This window comes from Mobula birostris, chromosome 26, assembly GCF_030028105.1.
Source record: "Mobula birostris isolate sMobBir1 chromosome 26, sMobBir1.hap1, whole genome shotgun sequence".
Taxonomy (NCBI): domain Eukaryota; kingdom Metazoa; phylum Chordata; class Chondrichthyes; order Myliobatiformes; family Myliobatidae; genus Mobula; species Mobula birostris.
In genome coordinates, this window is record NC_092395.1 from 12,810,572 (window position 1) to 12,836,514 (window position 25,943).

Consider the following 25,943-nt stretch of genomic DNA (forward strand, 5'->3'; position numbering starts at 1 on the left):
TATGGTCCACTGCTCTATGAGTCTTAGACATTCTCTCATTTTTTTTCATTTTTATGCAATGCTCACCACAAAGTCAATTTCAAAAACTATCCACAGCCTTCTAATTTTCTTCCCAGATAGTCTCTCTGGACCAAGGACGATTTTCTTCCACTCCATTTCTGTGAACTCTAAGGTAGCTGATAAGGTCTATGTAGGACTTGTGATCCAAACATTCTGAGAGCCAAGACCAGAGTCGAGCTTCCAATGAGACAGTCAGGACGTCATGGTGATCCAGGCAGGAAAGAACACCAAAGAACTTCTCAACTATGCTCGTGTCCTGCCATGAGTTTGAGGGTGAGCCAATTTCCCTGACTGACAAGATGTCAAAGAGGACTTATGTCAAATGAGAAACAAATAGGCCTCAGCAAGAGACAGACCTCCAAACGTGGGCAGAAAAGAGCTTCTGTCACAAATTGTCATTTTCCCATAACTGGATGGAAAAGGTCATTTCAGGGGTGCTCCTCTCAGAGATGCCATAACCATGACTATGTCATCTTTAATGTATTAATATATTGCATACATCTATGGCTATCACACTTTATCTATTCCACTGATAACACACTCAGTTTTCAAAACTAGCATATCTTCAGAGATGTGGACAGCCCAGCGCATCTGTAGATGTGAACTTGCCACTATTCAGGACATTTGCAAAGACAGGTGTGTAAAAATCACCCGAAGGATCATTAGGGGACCAGAGTCACCCCACAACCACCCCAAACTGTTCCAGCTGCTACCATCTGGTAAACGGTACTGCAGCATAAAAGCCAGGACCAACAGGCTCTAGGACAGCCTCTGCCACCAGGCCGTCAGACTGCTTAATTCATGCTGACACAACTGTATTTCTATGTTATATTGACTGTCCTGTTGTACATACTATTTATTATAAATCACTATAAATTGCACATTGCACATTTAGTCGGAGACATAACGTAAAGATTTTTAGTCCTCATGTGAAGGATGTAAGTAATAATGTCAATTCAATTCCAAAAAAGAAAACATAAACCAGAAAATTCTGGAAACTCTCAGCACATCAGGCAGCATGTGTGGAAAGAGAAACAAAGTCAATGCTTGAAGTCTGAGACATTTTTAAGAAGGCCTTGCAGAACTGTGCAAAGGTCTTAATCATTAATCTCCAGTGCCTAACACTTTTTCACAGTACTGTACTAATTTTATATAGTGCTGCAACAAAAAAAATCATGGCATGTGTGGGTGATGATAAAGCTGATGCTGATATCAGTCTCTCTTGTGGACTGAGAGTGGGAAGTGGACAGGGAGAGGGGAATCATGGTTGGGAAAAGGAGAAGGCAGAGGGCAGGGAGCAGGAAGCACCAGAAGAGAGACATCCCATAATGATCAATAAACCAATTGTTTGGAATCAAATTACCTTGCCTGGGGTCTCAGGGGCTGGATGTGTCTGCACCCACCCCGCCTCCTCCACCCTGGCATTCCTTTTCTGCCACCTGTCCCACACCTTTGGATGGTGCTCCACCTTCACCATTCCCAACATCCTTTGCTGCTGCCAGATGTACAAAGTCACTAGCGTGCCTAGGACTTTTACACAGTACTGTAGGTCACATACTGCCTGGTTTAGGAACAGTTATTACCTTACAACCATCAGGCTTCATAATGGTGTGAGTAAATTCAACCACCACTACTCTGAACTGATTCTATATATTGCAGACTCATTTTCCAGGTCTCTTTACATCTCACATCTCAGCATTTTTTAAATTTGCAATTTGTCTTCTTTTGCACATTGCCACTCCTTGTCATTTATGCATAGTTTTTCATAAATTTTTTGCATTTTTTCCCTGTAAATGCCTACAAGAAAACAAATCTCTAGGTAGAATCAGGTAAGATATAAGACACAAGATATTGGAGCAGGATTAGGCCATTTCATCATGGTTGATCCATTTTCCAATTATGAACTTTGATAATAAACTTACTTTGAAACTGCAACATTAACTCTGCTCCCCTATCTACCAATTGTTGCCTGATCTGCTGAGTACTTCCAGCACTTTCTGTTTTTATTTCAGATTTCCAGCATCTGCAATTGATAAAATTATTCTTACTTAGCTGAACAGAGGCCTGTCTGTTTATTATAAGCTGTATAATATCTGTATTAAGTTAATAAAGAGGAATGCATTGTGTGTTCATAGTCTGACACCAGTATTAGTCACATTTGAACTTTTATTCACATTGCTTTTCACAATCACATGTGAAGAATTAAATTCGCAAACTGATGCATAATAAACTAACCTCAATGCACAGAAGATATAAAATGACTTCAGTGTACCAATATACAACCATTAGTTAATTTAGCAGAGACATATTCAGCCAATTTAACCATTCTGTAAAGGAAATACTTTGATCTTTTAGCCTGGCGCATGTTTGCATGTGATACTACTTCCTATTGAATAGTCTTTCAATGATTCATGGAAGCTTTATTAATTAAGTCCATTTGATGTTTTTCTTTGAGTAATGAAAAACTTGATGAAAGTACCATAAAACAATGATCTGCTGTGGGAAGATAAAAAAAATTGCCTTGTAAAAGTATGCTTTTGCTACCCTTGTCCTGGTAGAAGTTATAGGCTTGGTAATTGCTGTCAAAAGAGTCTTGGTGAGTTGCTGCTTGTAGATTGTATAAAGTGCTGAAACTGTGCTGGTGATAAGAGTGAATAAATGGCTGAGAATGGGACATATATCATGCAAGTTGCTCTGTCCTGCAATGGTATTGAGCTTATTGCCTTCTCCTCACTTGCCTGTCATTTCTATCTTGTGCTCCCCCTACCCTTTCTCCTGTGGTCCAATCTCCTCTTCTATCAGATTCTTTCTTCTTCAGCCCCTTACCTCTTCTGCCTATCACCTCCCAGCTTCTTGAATGGTGGACAGGCTTGAGGGGCTAAATGGCCAACTCCTGAGCCTCTTTTCTTGCTTAGGCCTAGCATTGATGAAAGAGCAGGAGGATGTAAATCCAGGAGCAAGATTAGCAATTTACATTGTCCCCCTGTATCTGTCTTTCAAGGTAGGGAGTAGACATTGGAAGTTTGAGAGGTGTTGTCATAATCGCCTTGACAAGAACCTTCAAAGAATTTTGTGTATAGTTTACACGATAGACATGGTCATCAGATGTGTATTGAATGAGTGCTTAAAGGCAATATCAATCAAGCACAGTTCTTTCTTCTTCATGGAATTAATGTTCTTGAATGTTACTGACGGTTACCATTCAATCATGGCTGACTTTTCTCACCCCTGTTGTCTTGCCTTCCCCCTGTAATCTTTAACACCTTTCCTAATCAAGAACCTATCAATTCCTGCCTTAAATACTCCTGATAAGTTGTGCTTCACATCACTCTGTGGCATCAATTTCCACAGGTTCATCACCATCTGGATGAAATTTGGGGGTTTGGGCTAGAGACTGGAGATTGGGGCCTGATGTCTGCAAATCTGAGAATCTGGTGCCAAGGACTGGAGGCCCAGATGTGGGCTGTCCTGTGGCTTGTGTGTGTGAGTGGATGGGAGGATGAGAAAGAGGCTTGTCTTGCTGCTTTTTTGTTTAGTTCTGTTGTTATTGTTGATGATGTTTGTGTTGTACTGTCACAAAACACACACAAAATGCTGGAGGAGCTCAGCAGGCCAGGCAGCACCTATGGAAAAGCATACAGTCAACATTTCGGCCCAAAACATCAACTGTTTCCATAGCTGCTGCCTGGCCTGCTGAGTTCCTCCAGCATTTTGTGTGTGTTTGGATTTCCAGCATCCACAGATTTTTTCTTGTTTGTGTTGTGCTGTGCTGTGCTGTACTGTACTGTGTTGTGTTGTGCTGTACTGTGTTGTCTTGTGCTGTACTGTACTGTGTTGTGTTGTGCTGTACTGTGTTGTGCTGTGTTGTATTGTATTGTGTTGTGTGGTGTTGTGTTGAATATTGTGGACATGCTACATTGGCACCGGAATGTGAGGCAACACTTGTGGGCAGCCCCAGCACATTCTTATAGGTGTATAGGTTGTTAATGCACATGGTACTATGTTCTCCATGTATCGATATGCATGTGATAAATAAATCTGAATCTAAAGGAATTCCTCCTTATTTCAGTTCTAAATGATGTCCCTTTATTCCGAGGTTGTGTCCATAGAACCTACACTCTCCAACATATGGAAACATCCTCTCCACATCCACGCTATCCAGATATTGCAGTATCCATTGGCTTTCATTGAAAACCCCCTCATCCTTCTGAACCTCCAGATGCATCAAATTCCCCTCATAGATTAAGCCTTCCAAACCCTGGATTATTCTTGTGCAATTCATAAGGACTATGTTATGCCTTGAACTTTGATTTCTTCCCGGAATCTTAATTCCATGGGACTTCTGTTGGCTATGGCTCTTTTTGGATCAGGTCAGATTGGATCAGACTTGTATAGGATTTTAATTTTATACCCAAGGTAATGACTATCCAAATCTCCTTGCAATAAAAGGCAATATAGAACATGGAACATTACAGCACAGTACAGTCCTTCGGCCCACAATGTTGTACCAGCTTTTTAAATTTCTAAGACCAATCTAACCCTTCCCACCAATATAATACCAGAATCAGAATCAGGTTTATTATCACCGGCATGTGCTGTGAAATTTGGTAACTCAGCAGCAGTAGTTCAAAGCATAACATAATGTAGAAGAAGAAAAAAAAATAAATTAATTAATTAATCAATTACAGTATGCATATAATGAATAGATTAAAAATCGTGCAAAAACAGAAATAATATATATTAAAGAAGTAAGGTAGTGTTCACAGGTTCAATGTCCATTTAGGAATTGCATGGCAGAGGGGAAGAAGCTGTTCCTGAATTGCTGAGTGTGTGCCTTCAGGCTTTTGTACCTCTTACCTGATGGTAACAGTGAGAAAAGGGCATGCCCTGGGTGCTGGACGTCCTTAACAATGGACGCTGCCTTTCTGAGACACTGCTCTTCGAAGATGTCCTGGGTACCCGGTAGGCTAGTACCCAAGATAGAGTTGACTAAATTTACGACTCTCTGCAGCTTCTTTCGGTCTTTTGCAGTAGCCCCCCACCCCCCATACCAGACAGTGATGCAGCCTGTAGGAATGCTCTCCACGGTACATCTATAGAAGATTTTGAGTGCTTTTGTTGACATGCCAAATCTCTTCAAACTCCTAATGAAGTATAGATGCTGTCTTGCCTTCTTTGTAGCTGCATTGACCAGGTTAGGTCCTCAGAGATCTTGACACCAATGAACTTGAAACTGCTCACTCTTTCCACTTCTGATCCCTCTATGAGGATTGGTATGAGTTCCTTCGTCTCACCCTTCCTGAAGTCCACATCAGCTCTTTCATCTTACAGACGTTGAGTGCCAGGTTGTTGCTGCGACACCACTCTACTAGTTGGCATACCTCGCTCCTGTACGCCCTCTCATCACCACCTGAGATTCTATCAACAATATATTTGGCTTCTTAACTGTTTGCTTCATCAGAATGATTATTATCTATATCTTATAAACCAGCAAGCCAGTATTTCATTGAACATCTTAAAAAGATGCCATTTAAATAAATAGTTAAAATTTTTTTTATTGATCTCGAGAACGGAATAGGCCCTTCTCGTCCTTTGAGCCACACCGCCCAGCCATCCCCGAGTTCTCGCCTAATCATAGGACAATTAATAATGACCCATTAATCTACCAACTGGTATGCCTTTGGACTGTGGGAGGAAACCAAAGTACGTGGAGAAATCCCTTATAGTCACAGGGATACTATAAAGTCCTTACAGGCAGCAGCTGGGATTTAACCTGGATCGCTGGTACTGTAAAGCACTGTATACACTACCGTGCCATCCCTAATTAAGCTAATTAGGGTTAAGGATACTAAGGTTTGAGATCAAGGTCTATAACAACAAAATAACGCACATCCAAGTCATAAAGGTGCATGACCTGGACGTGGTGATTTTCACATGAAATTCACTTTCATGCTCTTTACTGTAGAAAGATTAAGTATCTGCTATTAACTGCAATCCATTAACAGCCAAATTTTGAAACATACTTCTTGCTTTGGGAATTCATTAGACTTTGCTGAGATACAAACATGTGTGTTTATTCTGTGAATATTACTCATCTTTGTTGCATTTCCTGAGCTCTCAGTTCCCCAAAAGAACATAGAAGCATCGATTAAGCTCTTCCACGGGTTTATTGCAATGATTTGTTTGCCTATCAGTGATTCTGTCTGAAAGAATAAGACCCATAGATAGAAAGGTCGTGGAACTGTAGAAGCTGTGAACGTGGAGCATTATGCTTGTACCCACTCTTGGAAAGAGCCATGCAATTAGTCCCACTCTTCTGCCGTTTATAGTTCTGCAAATTTGTGGTTGCACATCTTGTCAACATAAAATGGAGCCAGAAGGTGAAGAGTGGTAATTGGAAAATCAAGAGATTTTCCCAACCATATACATCAGGATGTACACCAACATAATTACTCAGTGGCCACTTTATTAGGTACAGCAGGTACCTAATAAAAGTTTTTGGTTTTCTGCTGCTGTAGCCCATCCACTTCTTCCTGGAATCTTAATCCCATAGGACTTCTGTTGGCTATGGCTCTTTTTGGCTCAGACTTGTATAGGATTTTAATTTTATACCCAAGATACCGACAACCCACTGCTTCAATGTGTGATTATTTGAGTAACTGTCACCTTCCTCTCAGCTTGAAGCAGTCTAGCCATTCTTCTCTAACCTCTCTCATTAACAAGGCATCTTTGCCCACAGACCTGCCACTCAGTGGATGTGTTTTTCCCTTTTGTTTTTCCTACTATTCTCTGTAAACTCTAGAGATTGTTCTGCGTGAAAATTCCAAACCAGCAGTTTCTGAGATACTCGAACCACCCTGTCTGGCACCAGCAACCATTCCATGGTTAAAGTCAGTATTTCTTCCTCATTCTGATGTTTGGTCAGAACAACAACTGAATCTCTTGACCATGTCTGCATGTTTTTATGCATTGAGTTGCTGCCACATGATTGGCTGATTAGATATTTGCATCAATGAGCTGATGTACAGGTGTACATAACGAAGTGGTCACTGAGAACGCATCAGAGCACATACTGGCATATAAATTGCTCCCTCAGGTTGGTAGTTGTATTTCATATCGGAGTTTAAGAGACTGGATGAATAGCAAATGGTGGAAAGGAGAAGGTGATAAAGAAAGGTTAGAGGACAAAGGTGAGATATGTTCATTGTCAGAATATAAAATATATATATTAAATTTCTCCTGATTATAGAACTAGAGGGTATAGAATTAAGGTGAGTGTGGAAAAAAACATAAAGAAGATGTGAATGGCAAACCTTTTCACACAGAGGATTATGGATAAGTAAAGTGAGCTTTTAGAGGAAGTCTTAGAGACAGGTACAAATACAATGTTTAATTGCATTGGGACAGATACATGGATCTGAATACTTAGGGGTTTCGAGAATCAGAATCTAAATCAGGTTGAATATCACCAGCATATGTTGTGAAATTTGTTGTCTTTGTGGTAGCAATGCAGGGCAATACATAATAATAAAAATATGTGGATTACAATAAATTATATATAATTGTTGCGTGTGCACCTTCGGTTTCCTGTACCTCCCTCAGTCCCCATGAAGGGTCTCGGCCTGAAACATCAATTGTTTCCTCTTTTCCATGGATGCTGCCTGGCCTGCTGAGTTCCTCCAGTATTTTGTGTGTGTTTCTTTGGATTTCCAGCATCTGTAGATTTTCTCATGTTGTGTCCCTCTTTGCCGAAAATAGCAATGAGAACAAGACAATGACCAAATGCAGCAAAATTTGTAACTGGGTCCATGTAGATAAATTTACCAGAGGGCTTTGTTCCATGCTGTATAAATTTATGTCCCTATAATAGCATTTAGGTTTTGAACTTAACAACTTAACAGTTTTTGACATAAAGGATGAAAGCTGGGCTTGGGATTTATCTTTAGTGATGAAGGAGATGGGGAATATTTCACGCATTCAAAGAAGACAATAAGGTCAAGATGATGAATAAAGGATAGAGGAATGGACGGTGATATCAAAAAGGAAAAGATGAAGCACAGTAGTTCTTGGTTTGATTTGAAAGATGCATGTAGAAAACTCACTTTCAAAGCAATACAGGCCTCAAGATCCAAATCAAAGGGAATGTAGATCAACATTTTGTGATTCTGTCTCTTCACTATGAAAGGTCAAGAACAGACAAAGAACTTAACAATTGCAGACAAACTAATGGCAAAAAATGCAAGGAGAAGTGAGTTGGTAACTGGAATAGGGGCATATTTATATTTTTAAGCTTGGAATTTCTGAATATACATTATTTGGCATGATCCAGTCAGAATTGCATCTGACATCAAGTAACACCAAAGGCAATGGGCCAAATGTGATGTACATTTGAGACTTTGTCCAGGCATAATAGTTAATCAAAATTTCACAGACTAGCAAACCAAGATTCCTCTGGACACCTTATAAAGATGTAGGTTCAACAACTAAATTCCATGTTGCAGCAGTCCAAATTTTTATTTGGATTGACTTCATTGAGTTTTTGGAAGTTAGGCATTTGTTTTGATTCTATGTTGGCTTCTATATTATACCTTTTGCCTCCACAGATGTTGTTTGACCTGCTGAGCTCTTTACATGTTCTGCTTTTAGCTCCAGATTCCAGTGCCTCCAGATCCATTTTGTCTTTATCATTGCCTATAGCGTAGAGATTAACACGACTCTATTGCAGCGTGGGGTGTTCTGGAGTTCGGAATTTCATTCCGGTGCAGTTCTGTAAGGAGACTGTGTACGTCCTCACTATGATTTTCTCCGGGTCCTCTGGTTTCCCCCTACAGTCCAAAGATGTCCCAGGCAGGGTAATTAGTCACTGTAAATTGTCCTGTGCTAGGTTCGGGTGAATCACGTTTGTTGCGGGTTGCTGGGGGTCGAGGTTCAAAGGGCCAGAAGAATTTACTCTGCGCTGTGTCATTAAGTAAATAAATAGAGAACCTATTATACTTTTATTAAACAAAGTCTAAATAACGCCTACAGACACAACATTGCTTATTCCAAAATGAATCAGAGTAGCACAATTAAGCTAATATTGGTGTTGGGAAAATGAACAATACAATGCAGGTGAAAGGGAGAAGTCATCTGCTGATTGCAACAACTTTAGTCACTAATTGTGTTACAGTTCCATAACCAAAGAGCTCAAAGCCCAACGGCCGAAGCCTGGAGACTGGAGGAGGCCAGTCCTGGAGCTGGAGGACTGTCAGCGTATGTGTGAATGGGAGGGAGGGTGGGACGGAGGAAAGAAGCTTGTTTTGCTGTTGTTGTTTTGTTGATGTTGTGACTCTTGTGCTTCTTTTGTTGTGTTCTGTGTTGTTCTGCCGAGTGTTGTGGGCATACTACGTTGGTGCTGGAATATAGTGAAACAGTTGTTGCCGCCCCCAGTGCATCCTGAGATTCCAAGATTCAAAGTAGATTTATTATCAAAATATGTACATAAAATGTACAACACTGAGAATTCCTTCCACAGGCAGCCATGAAACAAAGAAACACCATGGAGGCCATTCAAACACCGAGCCAGCAATAAAAAGAACAAAATTGGGCAAATGGTGAAAAGTGAGCAAACGGCACATAGAATGTCAAACATCAAACCAGTAGTATTCAGCTTAGTTCAGTTCAGCGCCATGCCACTGGCCAATGCAGGCTGCAAGGCCATTCTTCGCCGAAGCGCCTCGGTCCACATCGATCACGCAGATCAAGCTGATGTGTTGGTTATTAATGCAAATAATGTATTTCACTGAATGTTTTGATGGACGTGTGAAAAATGAATCTGAATATCTCTTCTTGGAATTTCACCTAATTGTATATTGCTTATATATTAGCTTTTACAGCAAGTGCTTGACGTCCGCTCAGCTGAAGAGATGCTAGAAGTAATCTGAATTCTACCCTCACCCTGCTTATGCTTTCAATGGTCTAGGCATGAATTTAACCAGTTTTCTGAACTGCTGAGGTTAAATGCAGTCTCCTTCTGACTCCATCAGCTAGGATGCACTGAATTTGCAGTGTTTGTGTTTGGATCTGAGTCTGCAAGGCTCAGATCACAGGTGGATATTCTGAACCCTAGTACTCCTGTCTTCCTCGTGGACCACACCATTGTCATAAGGTTTGGAGGCTCACGTGCCTCAATGACCCAGAGAGCTGTGTTGACTGGAGTCAGGGCCTTGTGCTTTGGCTCTTGGTAGGGTCACTCATGTCAAATAGGTCAAAGGGTAAAAGCCAGACTAAGAGTGGTCCACTAGTCCTCCAGGTTCGGGGGTTCAGCACAGGGCTAACAACCCTGATTGGTCAAAACAAGATCGTTACGGAAACAGCAATGAAGAATCCTTTGATACAGACAGAGATGGAGGACCTCCAATGCTGCCCTAAATGCCAGTGGTGTAATAGAGAGTAATTAGTACTCCTGTGTCAAATTACCTTCAATGCAAATAGAAAATTGAAAGGTATGCTTAGATTAAGGATTATGTAATGACTGCTGCATTGCAATTTGGATCTGTTTGGGATACAAGATGTATTTCAGAGTTTTATAACCAGATAACACAGCAATACTGTGTATTATGTTCAAGGATAATGATGAATTAATCTGTTATAGATTTAGATTAAACAAGCAATGTGCTTACTGCATGTCTGTACAAAGAATGGGTCTGTCAGCATCGCAGGTATCGTATGAAGATGTCACATTACAAGTGTCTCAATACTAATAATTGTGACAGATATTCTTGTGAAATTCCAAAACATATTATTATGAGCAAGCACAGGGTGAGATACTAATCATTGTTTTGGCTGCTCAGATGTGTGATTACAAATAAAACAATAAAGAGAAAAATATGTATGTTGGGAATAACTATTTATGGAGAAACAGTTTCCAGTTGGTGTGTGGATAACTTGACATACGTGTGCAATACTGGATGGTGCATTATCCAAAGCAAGTTACAAAAATATCACCATTACGCTGGTAATCCAATGACATCAGGTGCTAAGAATACAGATTAAAGGTCTTCACATTGCCACTAAAGGTCTTCCCACACCACAGAGTTTACCTCTTTATGGGGAGAGACAAGGAACATATGAACCCTGACCCAAAACACTGACTGTTTACGTCTTTCCATAGATACTACCTGACCTGCTGAGTTCCTCCAACATTTTGTGTGTATTGCTCCACAGTGTCAGCATTTGCAGAATCTGGGAACATATTTCCCCTACGAAGCTTGCCTTCTGAGTCTGATTTAAACCCATTCTGCCACAGTTCTAACAAGGATTAATGTGTTCACTGAGAAATATATATCTCACTGCTCACTTAACTATGGTATGAAATATGTCAAAATAAATTCATGGGTGGAATTCGCATATACGATTTTTTATTTATTTGTTCAGTTGGTGTGACATTGCTGGCAAGTGCAGATACCAATTGACCATCTCTTATTACTTCAGTTGAGAAGACAGTTAAGATGGAGACACAAGACGGTGCAGATGCTGGGATTTGGAGCAAAACACAGCCTGCTGAAGGATCTCAACTGGTCAGGCAGCATTTGTGGAGGGGAATGGACAGTCAACGTTCCAGGAAGATAGTTAAAATGGCAGGCCTGAAGGACATTAGCAAACCATTGAATTGTCCAGCATTTTCCACTGTTACGGTTATTAAAAGACTAAATGGATTTTAAGTTTAATTCCTTTAACAACAGGAGCTTAAATTCTCCAGCTGTTGTGATAGAATTCGGACTCACCCCCTCTCTCTGAATCAAGTGCAAGTCCAGTAAACCAAGTTGAACAATATGAGAAAGTAACCAACAGGAAAGTAATAATCACTTTGGCCCACCATACCTAAACTGACATCATACCTATCTTTACTGATCCTATTTGCTTGTACCAATTCCATATCCCACAATGCCGTGCTCATTCAAGTATAGCCCAGATGCCTATTAATGATTGCTAAAGACTGCTTCAGCCATCTCATTTTTGATACCAATTACTCTATGTCCTCCTGCAATATTAAACAACTTCTTCATTGTCTGCTATGCCCATAATTTGGGGGTCATTTGAAAATTTACTAATCATGCCACATACAGTCTCATTCAAATCATGACTATACATGCTATACAGATTACATCAGTGGCCACAGGCATCCAATTCGAAACATAGCTCTCCAATTCCAGCTTCTGACTCCTGCCATCAAGCCAATCGTGTGTCCAATTAACGAGCTCACCCTGGGTCTCATGTGTTCTAAACGGTTGATCATCTTACCATACAGGACATTGCTAAGGGCCTTGCTAAAGTCCATGTTGACAACTTCTATCACCCTGCCTCCATGAATCCTTTAGTCAGCTCTTCAAAAGATTCAGATTTGTGAGACAGGATATCTCATATACAGAAAGTATTCACCTTTCCAATGGCACATAAATCCATTTGCTCCAATAAGGATAAAAAGTAGCAACAGCGCAAGGTGATGATACACCACACTCTCAAGACCAATTCATTCCCACTTAAAGGATCGTTGTAGATTATGATAAGAACAATCTTGGGCTTTTCCATTTTGCATTTGAGCATATATTTTTTATTGCTTTATTTATTTTTATTGAGTCCCTGCCAGCACTTCGAGCCAAGCTGGCCAACGATCCCTCGATTTAATCTGAGATAATCATGGGACAATTTACAATGACCTATCAACCATGATGTTTATGGACTGTGAGAGGAAACCGGAGCACCTGGAGGAAACCCACACGGTCACGAGGAGAACGTACAAACCCCTTACAGGCAGCGGCCAGTGATAGTGCCATTGATATTTAACTTCAAACGTATACAGATTAGTGACTGCAATTTTATAGGGTATCCATAAACCTCCTTGTTTTCCACCTCTGACTAGTTTGGAGAATCGGAAAACTTATAATATTGCTCCATAGTTCTGATTGCTCATCAATTGATGTCATGATGAGTGTAAACACATAGTTGGCTCACTGATGAATTAGCATCATGAGGTATATACCCAGTGGCCACTTTACTAGGTACCCCTGTGCACCAGCTCCTTAGTGCAAATATCTAATCAGCTAAACTTGTGGCAGCAACTCAATACATAAAAGCATGCAGACATGGGCCAGGTGTTCAGTTTTTGTTCAGACCGAACATCAAAATGGGGAAGAAGTGACTTTGACCATGGAATAATTGTTGGTGCCAGACTGGGTGGTTTGAGTAGCTCAGAAACTGCTGATATCCTGGGATTTTAATGCACAACAGTCTCTAGAGTTTATCAGCGATTCATGAGAACAACCATTGAATAACAGTTCCGTGGGCAAAAATGCCTTGTTATTCAAAGAGGTCAGAGGAGAATATAGCCTGATTAGTTCCAGCTGACGGGAAGGTGACAGTTACTCAAATAACTACATGTTACAACAGTGGTGTGCAGAAGAGCATCTCTGAATGCACAGCACATTGAACCTTGAAGGGGATGGACTACAGCAGCAGAAGGCCACAAACGTACCCTCCACGACCACGTTATTAGGAGAAGGAGGTTTGTAATAAACTGGCTACTGAGTGTACATCTTCCCTTAAATTTGGATTCTTTTCGTCTTCATGAGCAAAATTAGATAGATTGAGTTAAAATTAGATCAGCCAGGATCTGCCTTAAGAGTCTGGATTTTTATTCCCATCTGTTCAAAGTGCATATGATTGTCATTTTTATTATCAAATTTACATTGGCAATGATTATTGTGGCTGATTTGAGATTACAACCATAGACAGGATGGCAAAATGGAAATAGGTTGTTTTATTTTCTTGTTTTAATTTTAATGTTTTTTCATGTATTTTTCATTCCGTCCAAGCAATTTTTTGGGGGGGAAACCATGGGACAATTGGTTGGAAAGGATAATCAATCAGCCATGATGAAATGGCAGAGCAGTCTTGATGGGCTGAATGGCCTAATTCTGCTCCTATGACTTACGGTCTTATTATATTTAAAGCAAACGCTGATAGGTTCTTGATTCATAATGGTGTCAAAGAATACGGGGGGGGGAATGTAGTTGAAAAGAATAATAAGTCAGTTATTATAGAATGGTGAAGTAGACCCAATGGGCTGAATGGCCTAATTCTGCTTCTGTATCTTATGATCTTATAGTCAAATCCAACTCATTAACACAAACTTTGTAAGCATACATTGACTCAGTCCATCAAAAACTTAACAGTCGAAATTTAATTGATAAAATCTGGAATAAAAAAATTGGCAGTGGTAACCACACTGAAAAATCATTTCAGTTTACTAATATCCTTTATGTAACTTCAGACTTAGAGCAATATTATTGACTATCAGCTGCTCTCTCTGAAAGGACCTCTCAAGTCACTCAGTTGTATTAAAACCATGAAGCAAGTCTATTATAAGAATGCAATCCAGACAAATCAGAGGATATTAACAAAGCACCAGACACAACAAAGGTACATCCAGCCTGGTCGACCTTGCAGAACCTTCCTTCTAATATTCTGTAAACTTGTGCCAAAATGAGCTAATCTTTGAGTGATTCAAGCAATAGCCTGGTTTAGTCATAACCACAGAAATACAGCCGCTTGCTAATGCCACAGCCTACTCTGTGTCTTGGCGTGATCTGTCACTCAGACGGTACAGACCACGAGGAACTCCCCTGCCTTGTGTATGATGTGTCTCTGCCCACTCACTGTGTCTTTTAAATTAAAAGAAAATGTTTAAAGTCTTACATTGTTCTTAAAGATTCTCTTTTCTGGGAGGAGGTGGTAATTAATGGTAAGCCTGTACTCTATATGAGAAGCCAAACAACATGATCAGAGCCAAAAAGAAATATTTATCAAGCTACCCACCCCATCACATGTCCCCGGATTGACTTTCAATACCACTGGGTTATTGGGAGTTCTACTTACAATAATGAATACCAGGACCAGGAGCTTTGAATAAGTTTGTTTATTCCACCTCGAACAGCAAGGAGCACGCTGCCTGTGGTGCGTATAGTATATACACATATGATGTTATCGCTGCATCCCAGAACCACATGAATTATTTATATAACTACAGGCAGTACAAATACACCACACACACAAGAAGTCCTTCCTATGTTCCCTGTCTGTGGTGTTATCCCTATCATAAACTAACTGTTAATTTTAGATCTGTAAGAAGCCTGTGTCTTGAAGCAACAGTTTATGTTTCTCCATTTAGGAGTTCTGACCTCCAACACAAAAAAAAGCACCACGCAAGTGTTAATATGTTTACAGAAAGTGGCCCCCATAATGACTTATATATAGAACAGATTGCTTTGCACTATTGAGCTCAGATAGTTTTTCACTAAACTTTATACAAAACTTGAAGTGACATTGTGGCTTGGTGGTTAGCACAACGCAGTACAGTACAGGCAACCTGGGTTCAATTTCTGCCGCTGTCTGCATTGTGTTTGTACATTCTCTCGGTGACAGCGGGGGTTTCCGCTGGGTGCTCCGGTTTCCTCACACAGCCCGAAGATGCACTAGTTGGTAAGTTAATTAGCCATTGTAAATTGTCTCTTGATTAGGCTAGGGATAAATAGGGGGATTGATTGGCAGTGCAGCTCTAAGGGTCTATTCCACGCTGTAAATAAATGCATAAATACTGTAAATAAACAATGACCTTTCTGCTCTGGGACAATCCCAGATTAAGGATTAAGGAAGTCACAAAGGTAAACCTTACTAGAAGTTAGATGTGTGCAGAGTTTTAATGTGCCATCTAAAACTTGGACAAATTTCTATAGATGCATGGTGGAGGTATGCTAACTGGTTGCATCATGGTGTGGTATGGAAGCACCAGCGCCCATAAATGGAAAAGCCTACAAAAAGCAATGGATACCGCCCAGTCCTTCATAGATAAAACCCTCCCAACTTACCAACTAGTGCATCTTCGGACTGTGTGAGGAAACCAGAGCACCCGGCGGAAACCCACACGGTCACAGAGAGAAAGTACTGTCGCAATAAAGTGGCATCCATCATCAAGGCTGCCACAATCCAGGCCATGCTCTCCTCTGGCTGCTGCCATCAGGAAGGAGGTACAGGAGTCTCAGAACACACACCACCAGATTCAGGAACAGTTATTGCCTCTCAACTATCAGGGTCTTGAACCAGAGGGGAGAAGTTCACTCAACTTCATTCACTCAAACTGAACTGATTGCACAACCTATGGACTCACTTCATCTTTCTCAATATTTATTACTATTATTTTGTTTTTTTTGTACTTACACAATTATTGTCTCTACATATTGGTTGTTTGCCTTTTGTTGTGTGCAGTTTTCATTGATTCTATTGTGCTTCTTAGTATTTACTGTAAATGACCACAATAAAATGAATCTCAGGGCAGTATATAGTGACATATATGTACTCTGATAATAAACTTGTTTTGAACTTTCACTAAGAGCACACATGGACGATGCTGTTCCAGAGAAGGAAACAGGAGTTGTTCTGTAAAAAGATCTTCAAGGCTGCAGAGAAGTAAGTCTAAATGGACACTGAAGGCAAAGAAATACAAAAGATAAATTGCAGAAAATCAAACTGGTTAAAAATGTAGTATCTGTTTCATAAGATGTTTATTTTTCTACATTGTCATGACAGATAGTTGTCAAAGGGAATTGAATAAGCACAAGTCTATATGGTTTTATATGCTCAATTTATTAAGCTTCTCATTTAATAATGCAATAAATAAATCACAGAACCATCATGTTGGTTAATAATTCAGCACTGATTTGTACAAAGCATATAGACAAGGATTGAAGTGGAATCAGTTCAAAGAAAGCTTTCATTCATTTTCTTTGCCTCTTACAGTCTAAAACTCTTAGCCTATCATCTTATTGTTAACATAACCTGGCAAATATTTGGAATATTGGGCTAGAAATGTGGTTGAAGTGCAATTGTTATTTAAACAATTGAAAATCGCTTTTGGATATAGTGAAAAGCAAATTTCCAGGTCATTTTCCATCACTTTGGGGTTTTAACTGGGCATTTCGTTTATGAGCTGGAAGGGACACACTCAACGATTCAGGAAACAGCTTCTTCCCCTCTGCCACCTAATTCCTGAATGGACATTGAACCCATGAACACTACCTTACTACTTTTTAAATTTCTATTTCTTTTGCATTTCTTACTTAATTTTACCTAATATAAATATGCTTACTGTAAGTCACAGATTTTTTTCTATTGTTATGTACTGCATGTACTGCTGCCGTAAAGTTAATAAATTTCACGACATATGCTGGTGATATTGAATTAGATTCTGATTGTGAGCTGTGCTTTGAAATTTGACACATTTCCAGCAACAGAAACACATCTTTTGTGCAGTGCTCCATTTTGGACCATTGTAGGGAAATGCAGTCACTCTTAATCACAAATAGAGTAACTACATTTTCATAAAACAACATGAGCTCTGACCCCCATGTGACATGGGCCGTGCTTAACATCTAAGCCTTGGGCTCTACTTCCACCATCTGTATCTTTCCATCTGTCAATCCAACCTGTTGAAAATATGTACCACCAGCCGCAAGGACAGCGTCTATCCCACTGTTAGAAGAATTCTTGACCTCACAATTTACCTCTTCGTGGGTCTGGAATCTTATTGTCAACCTGCACTACACTTTTTCTGTGACTGTACCACTATATTCTGCTTTTCATTATTTTTCCCCCTTTGTTCTACCATGATGTACTTATGTTTTGAAATGATCTGTGTGGATAGTTTCAAAGCAATACTTTTCCATTGTAGCAGCATGCACAAAATTTCGGAGGAATTCGTACATGTCGAGCAGCATCTATGGAGGAGATATACAGTCAACATTTGAGACATGAAGCCCTTCATTAGCACAGATCTGAGCCCTAGTGAAGGGTATCAGCCTGATTTTCTTCTTCTTCTTCCATGTGGAGCATAGACCAATGATGGCCTTCCGTCTCCATCGTCCTCCAAAATTGATGGCATGGTTGGAGTTTATCAATGTTTCTGAGATCTACTACATCCACTGTACTGGGAATTGGCCTATATAGCTTCACCAGAGCCCTTACCAGTTTCCACCTCTCTTGGCATGGACGTAGGTTTGGACTTTGAGAGTCCTTGGCCTGATATGTCAACTCTTAATTCCTCTCCATAGATGCTGCCTGACCTGCTGAATTCCTCAGGCATTTTGTGAGCATTACTCTGGATTTCCAGCATCAGTAGGATCTCCTGTGGGACAGTACTGGCGTACCCGAGCACACATGAAAATAACAAACCAACTAAGAATGACCATCTCTGAATATTCCTGCCCCTTAGTGAGGTGACTCACCACCAATGCCCTGATCCCTTGATAGACTCATTACATGATATCCAGATGGCACAGTTTCCTGAAATTCACCCTCATCGTCTCCACTAATAAGGTCCCTAAGGCCGTGAAGATAACTCTCCAGTGCCTTTAGTGCAGTCTTGGAGCTTCATAGCTCAGTACCATCTGCCACAGGTGGCAGTCTCTTGACGCCTTCCACTCTAATTCTCCCCAGCATTAGTCGTCTTATATCCGCACTACATCTACAATACGTGAAGGAACTCCCTACAAGTGGTGTAATAGTACACGTATCAGGTTTATTATCGCTGTCTTCTATGATGTGAAATTTATCGTTTCACAGCAGCGGTGCAGATGGTGAGGATCCTTAATGATGGATGCCACCTTCTGGAAGCTCCACTCCTTGAAGGTGTCCTTGATATTGGAGAGGGTTGTGTCCGTGATGGAGCTGGCTTAGTCTAGAATCCTCCGCAGCCTCTTGCGATCCAGTGCTTTGGTACGTCCACACCAGCCAGAACGTTCCCCACTGTACATCTATAGAAATTTGCAAGTAACTTTGGTGACATACCAAATCTCTGCAAACTACTAACGAAGTAGATCCAGCTGCTGGTGTGCATTCTTTGTGCTTGTATCAATGAGTTGGGCCCAGGACAGATTCTCGGAGATGTTCATGCCCAGGAACTTGAAGGGCATGTCATTAAATCCTACGACCACAAGGCTTATTTATACAAATGTATACAAGTGCATCACATACATGAAAAGTCATCACCATGGAGTCCACAGCACAGAAACGGGCTCATGACAATTTTTTGCCTATCAACACACATTAGATCCATAATCTTCTAAACTTTGCCTATCCAAATGTGTGAGTGGATCTTGAAAGTAGTAATTGCATCTGATTCTGGCTTAAGATGGTGCTGGTGAACCTCAGCGACTTTCGCCTGGTGGCCGATAAAACAAGAAAAACAAATGAATATTTTGGCAATCGCTCCTTTTTCTAGTAAACGATCATTGAGAACAATAGCCTCTAACATCCCTTTGGACTTGGAGGCAACTCCATGTGGCAGAACCAAGGCCAGGACAGGCAGCAGGCCCATTGCCGAGAGCATGGAAGACCCCAGTTTATCCGATTTAAGCACCGGACTGAATTGGAAAGGTCGGGTACAGCTGAATCGAGGCAGCAGTGTCCAGTCCCCAGAGCGTATCGAAGTAACTAAACCCAAAGTTTGGATGATGACTTAAGCACCAGGCCAGATTGAAAAGGTCAGGGTGTTGGGGCCCAAGGCGAGGGTCAAGCTGGTTCAATTTGCTGCACCGCTTTGTGCTGAATTGAAGAACTATGGAGAGGGCTGTCTTTGTGGACTTGAGCTCAGAACGCTATTTGCTTGCATTTATCGTTTGCATGATTTGCCTTTTTTCTCTCTGCACATTGGGTGTTTGTCAGTCTTCTGCTCTCCTCTGGCATTGCATTCCGAATATCAATTATTCTCTGTGTTAAAAACATTCTTTTAATGCTCATTCCTCTCACCTTAAGAACAAGAACATAAAATAGTACAGCAAACAAAATGGCACGCCAACACATGACGCCTGCACCAAACATAATTCCAAATTAAATCATCCCTTCTGCCAGCGCATGATTCATCTCTCTCCATTCTCTGCACATTCACATGCTTATCTAAACGCCTCTCGAATGCTCCTATCGTATCTGCTTCCACTACCGCTCCTGGCAGCGCATTCCAGGCAGTTTCCACCCTCTGTGTAAAAAAAATGGCCTCATACAATCCTGTGCCAAAGTCTTAAACACATATATATAGCTGAGGTAGCTAAGAGTTTTTCACAGTACTGTAGTAATTTTATGTATTGCACTGTACTGCTGCTGCAAAAATACAATCAATTTCATGACGTATGTGAGTGATGATAAACCTGATTCTGATCTGGGTCTCTATTGTGGACTGAGAGTGGGAAGGGGGCAGGGAGAGGGGAATCATGGTTGGGAAAAGGGGAAGGGAGAGGGGAGAGAGTGGGAAGCATCAGAGAGACATTCTGTAATGATCAATAAACCAATTGTTTGGAATCAAATGACCTTGTCTGGTGTCTCAGGGCTGGGTGTGTCTGCACATGTGTCACCCCCACCCCACCCCTGGCACTCCTTCTCTGCCACCTGTCCTGCACCCCTAACACAGTGCTGCACCCTCACCATTCCCAACATCCTTTGCTCCTGCCAGATTTACAAATTTGTTTTCCACTCTACATTGAGAAATACAGTATAGTGCAAAAGTCTTAGGCACCCACGTTTTATATATATATATATGTGCCTAAAATATTTGCACAGTACTGTATATCCCCTTCAAACTTATCCCCTCTCACCTGACTGCTATACCTTCTAGTAATTGTCGTCTCCACCCTAGGGAAATGATTCTGGTTGTTTACCTTGTTCACACACTTCATAATTTTGTAATCATCTTCTGTCAAGTGCGCCCTCAATCTCTGATGCTCCAGAGAAAGCAAACCCAGTTTGTCCAACTTCCCTGAATAGCTAATGCCTTCTAATCTAAGAAACATTGGTATTGGTATTGGATTACTTTTTGTCACATGTACAAAGAGGCAGTGAAAATCTTGTCTTGATACTGTCTACATGGATCTGTAATGGTTACTTGAAAAGAACCAAAACTACTCAGAACCTAAACACAGGGCTTGACACTGTATGACGCACTGTCCACAATAACAAAATTCTAAAGTTCAGAAGAGTATGTTCAACCCTTTATTAAGAAACCAGCCAATATGAACAATCTTATAACAAATAAAAATTACTAGTGAAAGCAGAACTAGCGATATAACAAAGTACAAACAAGAGAAAATCTGCAGATGCTGGAAATTCGAGCAACACACACAAAATGCTGGAGGAACTCAGCAGACCAGGCAGCATCTATGGAACAAAAGTACAGTCGACGTTTCGGGCCGAAACCCTTCAAGATATCAAAGTAACAAAATTAGCAGATTATTAGCGATCTGAATGTACTTAAGCATACTTAAGTGGTGCAATTAGCATGAAGCAGTCAACAAAATCATTCTGTTACCTACTCCCTGGCCCTACCTAGACCAAAGTGAACTAAGACAAAGCATGAATCCGTAATGATACTCTTCACTTCTACCATGTCCCAACCCACATGACAAATTACCCATAATAAATGCACAATAAAAAGTACAATATGGACAGACAGAAAGTAGATACGTGGCTCCTGCACATTGCATCGAGCTACAATACGGTAAAATATAACAATACAGAATAAAGTGTAAAATCTACTGAAAACGTGCAGTGCAGGATCATAACAAGGTAAATTGTGAAGCGAAGAGTTCATCTTCTCATACAAGAGGGTCGTTCAAGAGTGGGATAGAAGCTGTCCTTGTGCCTTGGTTTGTGCTACTGAATCATTTCCAGATCATCCTGCATTGGGTAACCCAAACTGCATGCAATACTCCAGGTGCAACCTCCTTAAACCACCTTAAACATATGCACTCCTGATATTTGAACCCCTACCTTGGGCAAAAGATTCTGAATATTGACAATATACATCAATCGACTTCTAGTCCTCCCCATGTTCTTTGACTGTGACGTTATTCATATCTTAATCACACAACTGACTTTAGTCCTGATTGAGTGGCTACCAAAAATCACTGATGTTTATTATACTTGGTCAACACTTGGAGCAGTGTGTGCTGTGTGACTCCCAAATATCTGATGCCCCTCTCTGCACTTTGGATGCAGAAAATGGATTAACATTTTTTTTAAATTATGAGTTTTCATTTCTTTGTTTTCAGCTATTTCTCAACTGTTCCTTCGTCACTCCAGTTATTCAACCTTGGTGACATTCTGTGAGAAGAATCTCGGCCCTTGACATGAGTATGTGAATGAAGGAAATCTGTGGCTGTTTGACTGGGGAGCTACGTATGCCAAGGCTGGTATGACATTTAAATGACTGTGTAACTTACTCATTTTTATTTCCTTTCCCATCCCTTTGCCAACGAGTACATGTGAGTTGAACATAGCACATGCTTTGAATTATTGCGCTTGTGTGAAGCAAAGTACATTCTGTACGGATTAATCAATTGCCAAGATCCATATTTTCCACTAAAAGGGGTTTGAATGCATTTAAAGAAAGCCCACTGGTTATGTGAAGTGGATATTGATGCAGATAACAAATATTTGTGGTTTTCTTCTGTACGTCGATGCATATCGACGCATTTACAAAGAAGGTACAACAGCAGCTATATTTCATTAGGAGTTCGAGGAAATTTGGTATGTAACCAAAATCACTTGCAAATTTCTACAGATGTACCCTGGAGAGCATTCTAACAGGCTGCATCATCGTCTAGTTATCAGGGTAGGCGTGGGGGGGGGCTACTGCACAGGATCGAAGTGAGCTGCAGAGAGCTGTAAACTTACTCAGCTCCATCATGGGCACTATCCTCTGTAGTATCCAGGACAGCTTCAAGGAGTGATGCTTCAGGGTCCCCCATTACCCAGAACATGCCCTCCTCTCATTGCTACCATCAGCAAGGAGGTACAGGAGGGTAAAGGCACACTCTCAATAGTTCAAGAACAGCTTCTTCCGCTCTGCCAACCAATTTCTGAACAAACATTGAACTCATGAACATTACCTCACTATTTTTTTATTTCTATTTTTGCACTACTTACTTAATTTAACTATTTATTATATATTTACTTACTATAATTTACAGTTTTCTCTACCATTATGTATTGCATGGTACTGCTGCCACAAAGTAAACAAATTTCACGACACTTGTTGATGATATTCAACCAGACTCTGATTCTGTGTGTGGTGACGTGCTGCTAGAAAAATGCAGGTCTATGTAGGAGGGATGGGTTAGATTGATTTTAGAGGAAGTTAAGAAGTCAGCACAATATTGTGGGCCAAAGGATCTATACTGTGCTTTAATGTTTAATGTTCTGTGCTCTGAAATCTTCCCCCCGGGTTGTGTGCTGTGTAAACAATTAGTACAATGACAGAGAAGATGGTGAGTCAGTTTGTGTGTTTGTTATTGTGCAGGGGTAATTATTACGGGAATTATCTTAGCTTACGTATGAAGGTGGGTGAAACATTACAATCATGTGGGCATTATAACTGCAAGTTCAAATGAAAAGCAGACGCACAGTGTGTGTTGAATAACATCATACTAAGGCTCCATCTAAATTTATCATTGGAATCCTCCCTTTCCACACAAAACAGAAATTAAACTCCACTACTGTAAGTCGTATCAGGTCGGAGGTACAAAAGCCTGAAGGCACGCTCTTGGCAATTCAGGAGCCTCTTCTTCTCCTCTGCTATTCGGCTCCTAAATGGACATTGAACCCATGAACACTAGCTCACTTTTTAAATATATGTTATTTCTGTTTTTGCACGATTTTTAATCTATTCAACATACACATACTGTAATTTATTTACTTATTCATTTATTTATTTTTCCTTCTATATTATGAATTGCATTGAACTGCTGCTGCTAAGTTAACAAATTTCACCACACATGCCGGTGATAGTCAACCTGATTCTGATTCTGATTCTAGATATAAAACCTAATAAAAGGAAGTTTCAGTTCTCAGAATCTTTACACCAACCACCTTTGGAATATCTCAAACCTTTGGAATTGTTTCCCTCCCAAATCTCGTCAGGAAAAAAAGATTGCTACTCTCATTTCAAATCTGATGACTGTATCTGTCATCCTGGAAAGGTTATGTCATGTGATGCCTGCTTTACACACTGGGTGGTTCTTATATTCAACCCCTGGGCATTGTAGATTTCAAAAGGATGGTATTTGGAAACAAATGTATTTGTTTATTTATTTACTTAGGACATGGCAACAGGCCCTTCTGGCCCAACTAGTCTGTATCACCCGATTACACCCATGTAACTAATTAACCTACTTATCATACATTTTAGGAATGTGGGAGTGAACAGGAGCTGAAGGAAACCCACCCAGCCACAGGGAAAATGTGAAAACTCCTTTCAGATAGCAGTGGAATTGATCCCGACTCCTGGCACTGAAACAACATTACACTACTGCGCTGCCCTAGACTACTGGCAGAGAACAATAAATATAATGTCAGCCTCCCATTTTACGCAAAGCCCTCTGGAATACAAGTTCATCTCACAAATTTCGAACTCAGAGGCAAATGCACCAGCACTTAGTCAAGCTTTGTTTTGTCATTCTATGACCCGACTCCAGAGAGAGATCTCAAGCTAAAATTCAATCAATCTGTGGAAGTTGTGCTTCCTGAGCTGAACGTTATAAATTGTTTCACAAATACAATGAACTCTCTAAAATTCCACTTCCTTGGGGAGCTTTCATACGGAACTGTTGATTGTTTGGTGGAAAATGCAGGCCTCATAAAGGCGTACCAGAACTGCGTTCTGACCACACTCTTGCATGGGTCAGAATGCCGGCGCATGACAGAGAGTGACCTTGCCAAACTGTTGTCATTCCACACTATGAGTTTACAAAAGCTCCTCCGTATTTTCTGGCCAAGAAAAATCTCCAGCCACGCCCTATTCCTTCAGTGTCATCAAGAGGACATGGCCACAATCATCATGAGGTAATGATGGAGATGAATTGGGTCTGTCCCGTGCTGTAGCTCAATAAATAAATAAGTAAGTAAGTAAGTAAGTAAGTAAGTAAGTTTGTTCATTCAATGGCCTAAAAAGGCCTGGAGGTCTGTGCTGTTAATTACAACTGGAGTGGATCTTCACCTTGTGAGCTCCAGCCTCCCAGCTGCAACCTAGACTTAGTGAGTGTGCATTGAGAGGGCCGGCAACTGTGGGATCTCATGCACCTCACAGTCAGCAGAAACTGTGCGAGTTTACACAAAAGACAATGGCAAGGAGGTTTTGATTAGATGCATTACTCACACTGAAAGGCACCTAAAGTGTGTCAAGTGAGTGAAACTAGTGAGCAACAAACAGCCAAAGCAGGAAAATGGGCACATAATGAATATGGGTGCTGTCATTAAGAAAGCCCAGGAAATATTGATGATACCAATAGAAAATCTATAGGTAGAATGTTGGCACGTGGCCAAGTGGTTAAGGCGCTGGTCTAGTGATCTGAAGGTCGCTAGTTCAAGCCTCAGCTGAGGCAGCGTGTTGTGTCCTTGAGCAAGGCACTTAACCACACGTTGTTCTGCGACGACATTGGTGCCAAGCTGTATCGGCCCTGGTGCCCTTCCCTTGGACAACATCAGTGATGTGGAGAGGGGAGACTTGCAGCATGGGCAACTGCCGGTCTTCCATACAACCTTGCCCAGGCCTGCCCCCTGGAAACCTTCCAAGGCACAAATCCATCGTCTCATGAGACTAACGGATGCCTATTATAGATAGATTAATAGCATTCAGAATTAAGTTAGTATCTCACAAGGTAAAGGTTTGGAAGACAGGGTGTGGTAATGAAACAAAATATTTAATTGCCACAAATAGTCTTGTTGCTGTGTTATTCTCAGATTCTATTGTTTACACTTCTAACTTAGTGTAATTTATTTAATTTTAGTTCAGGGATACAGCACAG

General features: G+C 40.7%; 2 long non-coding RNA genes across 8 annotated transcripts in view; one reads left to right on the forward strand and one right to left on the reverse strand.

Moving 5' to 3' along the window:
• Window positions 1–25,943, reverse strand: part of LOC140188383 (uncharacterized) — a 90,253-nt gene that overhangs the window by 38,918 nt on the left and 25,392 nt on the right. The window contains exon 4 of one of the 3 annotated variants that reach the window (XR_011883297.1): window positions 16,812–19,312. The exons of the other annotated variants lie outside the window; for them this stretch is intronic. This is a non-coding gene — a long non-coding RNA (uncharacterized lncRNA). Of the gene's footprint in view, window positions 1–16,811; window positions 19,313–25,943 lie in introns of those variants that run through there. 3 annotated transcript variants of the gene reach the window in all.
• Window positions 1–25,943, forward strand: part of LOC140188384 (uncharacterized) — a 66,569-nt gene that overhangs the window by 30,219 nt on the left and 10,407 nt on the right. For 4 of the 5 annotated variants that reach the window (XR_011883300.1, XR_011883299.1, XR_011883302.1 and 1 more), the window contains exons 3-5: window positions 16,488–16,563; window positions 22,191–22,331; window positions 24,329–24,981. This is a non-coding gene — a long non-coding RNA (uncharacterized lncRNA). The remainder of the gene's footprint in view (window positions 1–16,487; window positions 16,564–22,190; window positions 22,332–24,328; window positions 24,982–25,943) is intronic. The other variant, XR_011883303.1, reaches the window with a different exon arrangement.